At 47.2% G+C, this 4,131-nt stretch overlaps 1 pseudogene; it reads right to left on the bottom strand.

The window, feature by feature from the left end:
* Window positions 1-2,651: 2,651 nt before the first annotated feature.
* LOC149744412 (mitochondrial import inner membrane translocase subunit Tim8 A pseudogene) lies at window positions 2,652-3,780 on the bottom strand (annotated as a pseudogene).
* Window positions 3,781-4,131: the final 351 nt, after the last annotated feature.

Genomic DNA, 4,131 nt, shown 5'->3' with positions numbered 1-4,131 from the left:
TCAGGGTGTCAGGAATGGAGGAACAACCCCGTTCTTTGTGAGGCCGCAGGGACCCCATCTCCTCCTTTCTCTTTGTGTGTGGGTGCTGAGTGCTGAATTATCAGCCCAGGGCATCTCAGAAAAGATGTGCAGAAACACTAAAAAAGAAAGCCTTCCCACCTCACAGCCCCTGCTCTTTTCTCCAGCTCCTTGGAAAGCTCCTGTCCAAACCGAGTCTTCCTGTTCGTCCTCTGTTTCCCTCTCACACCAGGCACACGCCTTCCTTTACTCTCGAGATATAAATCCCGCCAGATCCAAGACACTGGCCATCAGCTTTATTTGTAGTGAACCCTCCGCTTTGACCAATGATATTCTGCAAAAGGCTGGAGATTCTACACAACACGTGTTTCAAATTGAACAGCAAAGGTAGAGGGGACTATGCTGCACTCATAAATAATGAATTTTTCCCCCTAGATCTCAGGAATGGAGGTCTCAAGGAGACTGTAATGCAGTCTCAGACCGGGCACACATGCTGGGTGGACGCGGCCAGCGAGTGGTGGTACCCGTCTGGGTGGAAGGGTTGGCTGGCAGCCCCGACGAAGGACGTGGGGAGAGGGAAGACAGAGGGAAGGAAAGGAGGGCCGAGGGTGTCTGTGGGTGCCGAGGGGAGCCGGCTGGGCTGTCTTCTGCTAATGGCAACGCAAATGGCATTTATGGCCCTAATTTACAGAGCACTAATAGTAGTAGAGTCGGGGTAAATCATTTCAATATCAAGATTTATGCCTTGAGGGCCAAGGACTAATTTCCATAAGGCATTTACAAAATCCATCTTGTCCTCGGAGGCTGTGATAAGTTGATGCCTCCACGGTCCCTGACCCCAGCAGCATCCCCTCTCTGCACTGGGTGAATTTCTTTCCCTCCCTCCCTCCCTCCCCCTCCCTCCCTCCCTCCCTCCCTCCCTTCCTTCCTTCCTTCCTCTTTCTTTCTTTTCTTTATTTCTTTCTTTTCTTTCTTTTTTCTTTCTTTCTTTTTTCTTCATTCTTTTTTCTTTCTTTCTTTTTCTTTCTCTCCCTTCTCTCTCTGTGTCTACTTATCTATCTATGTCTATCTATGCTATAATCTATCTACCCATCCATTATATCTACCATCTATCTATCCATCCATCCATTTATTCATCTATCTATCTATCTATTCTATCATTTATCTATCTATCTACATATTTATCTGCTATCTATCTATCTATGTCTATCTATTCTATAATCTATCCATTCATTATATCTACCATCTATCTAACTCTCCATCCATCCATTCATCTGCCTACCTAGCTATCTATTCCATCATTTATCGATGTATCTACCTGTTTACCTGCTCTCTCTCTACCTATCCATCCATCCATCCCTCTTCTCCCTCCCTTCGCTTTCTCCTGGAAGTGAAATCACAGCAGCTGATGGGCATGGCACTGCAGGGGTCATGAGTCGGAGGCACAATATGCCCCTTTCTCTATGGCCTCGTGGGCAGCTGCTTCCTCCAGGTCCACAGTCCTTGCAGGGTTCCCAGTGAGTCTGATGAGAAGGTGGAGCAGGTAGGACACCAGAGAGAGGAGCTGAAGCAGCCCTGGGGAAGGTCTCCAACACCCGGCCTCAGCAGCCCAAGCCCGTGCTGGGTGCCTGAAGAATCGGGAGTGGTCCTCGCTCTCATGGAATCTGTAGTGGTCAGGCTGACACGCATACACACGTCAGAGGGAGCAGAAGGGAGAGTTGTGTGGGAACAGCGTGTGTTTTCTGAAACAGGTTGTGATAGCTAAGCTGAGCCCTTGCGTGTGACCGGCGGGGATGCTGGAATTGAGGTTGGTCTGGGGAAACCACTTGGGTTGCCCATCAGTCACTTCTTCTGGGGGTGTCCATGGGGCCCAAGAAGGGGAGCTGGGACTGGGGCCAGCAGGATGGTGTGATGCGGGTTAAGGGGAGGGGAGAGAGCTGTGTGCCAGACCACCTCCACAGGAGACCTGGGAGCTGATTCTAAAGGGGATGAACAGTGGAGAACTATGTAAAGAGACCCTCTGGAGGGACCCGAGAAGGGCCCAGTGTGAAGAGCATGCATTTGGGGAAAATAAACCAAATTATATATGTGAGATGGCAGGCTGTGTGTCACCTGCTAACTCTCAAGAAGAGAATGTGGGAGTACCCATCCTGACCCCTGGGGTGACTCTGCCCCATCGCAGGCTTGTTCAGACCCCTCTCCCAAGAGACGGTGGGTCCGTGTCCTCCTGGAAATGCTCACAGGACCAGCTCAGTCTTTCTGGTTAAGCTTCCTGTTTTGAACAATTATCTTGGATCAAGGACAAGGAACCAGGCAGATGGACATGGATGAAGGAGGCAGTGGCTGCACAGTTTCCAGGGGGATGCTTGCTTTACCTCCACCCTCTTTCAGTGCCTCTAGTGTACTTGTTTGTTTGTTTGTTTGTTTGTTCCTGTAGAAGCTTTTATTTCAGTAATTAAAAGAACACAGTAAACAGAAACTATGCTGATTTACATTAGGCATGCACCTCTATCTGAAAGAGCTGTTACTTTCTGACTGGCCTAAATCTTTATAACTTATTTTTTCATTTAGGCATATCTTTATATTTTGGGGGGCCCTGATATACAGGGTAAGTTAACTTCTTCCTTGTGGCAGTTTAGTATGAGAATTATGTTCGCTGGCTAGATTCCTTTAACTAAAGGCCTCTAGACTCTAAGGTACATGTACTAGCTCGAGACTGTACTTTATATAGATATTTAAGTGAATCACAGTATAAAGGAGGGAGATAATCTAGAAAGGTGAAATGTACTGTATGAATACTCCATACATCTTTTTTCCAGTACTGATAATCAAACACTAGATAAGGAGGCCTACCGTCAAGTACCAAATTACTCTTTCTCCCACTGCTGCCCTTTCTGAGACAGCAAAGATGTATATCGATCTCTCCAGAAATCTGAAAGGAACCCAAACAAATAACAGATGATTACCTGTGTGGCCCCACTATCCAACTATAGAGCAGTTCCACTACGAAAATTGTAGGGAGCAGTTCCTGGGACTACGAAGAAAGCATCGTCCCACATACAGTAATACACACCTAGCGGAGTCTTCCATTCATCTGTCAATGGTTTTCCCACGATTAGCGTTAAAAAACACAACCCCAAACACATCTGACCCTCAAACCCACACACACACAAAAATTGGTCTTTGTTCATTCTCAGATGACAGGATGTCCCAAGAGTGACAGAGGTGGGAGCCGATCCCCCACCTTTTCTTCAACCGTCCCATCAACTGCTCTTCATTTCTTGAACTACCTCCCTTTTCCAAAGAGGTAATGCTGAGGTCAGTCAGAAAGGCTTTCTGAGAAGCCTGGCTTGGATTTCTGGGTCTGTTCCAGTCGATTCAAGGTGAATTGGCTTGTATCAATGAAGCGCTCAATGCAGTTCACAAAACAGGCCTCAGCCCAACTGTCCAACTTTGGCCCAGGCTTGTCCGTGCGCTTTTCCCAACAAAGTTCCGTCATCTGGTGCACCATCTGCTGGAAGCACTACTTCTGAGTCTCCACCTCGATGAAATGCTGCAGCTGCGGGTCAACCGAGCCCAAACCTGCTGTGGAGGAAGACGAGGAGGAATCCACACCAGTGCCGCCCAACTCGCCAGACCTTCGCATCGCCTCTAGCAGTTTTATTCAGTTGTTAATTTCATAAAGTCTTTGTTTCCGCTTCTTGCCCAAGACAAAAGTGGAGTATTTCAAGGACAGATCAAACCGAGGAGCAATTCTAAATGCCCAATAAGGAGGAGATTGGGTTGGCGGCGCTGACCTCCAAGTGGTATTTACTCCCAGAGAAACTCACAATTAGAAACAGAGAGAGGGCAATGGTGAGGAAACTGCCCAGGTTGGAAGGACTTTTTACGAGAGTTAGCGCATAAAAGCCTCAGCAGAAACGTCTAACCTAGAACTCTCTAGAGGAACCAGAAATTTCCTTTAAACAAGTGACTTGCTTATGTACGGCTCAGAACAACATGTCAGTTACTTCACGGGGTGTGCTTTAAAATATATATAGACTCATGGAAAAATCCACTTTTAATAAGTTTTACAACGGTCCTCAGACTGCTTGTTCTAAAATAAGCAATTGT

This window comes from Delphinapterus leucas, chromosome X, assembly GCF_059928025.1.
Source record: "Delphinapterus leucas isolate spDelLeu-1000000601 "Yukka" chromosome X, BTC_Dleu_Yukka2, whole genome shotgun sequence".
In the NCBI taxonomy this organism is placed as follows: Eukaryota; Metazoa; Chordata; class Mammalia; order Artiodactyla; family Monodontidae; genus Delphinapterus; species Delphinapterus leucas.
Note: the sequence above shows the minus strand (reverse complement) of the source record. Positions and strands in the feature narration are given on the sequence as shown.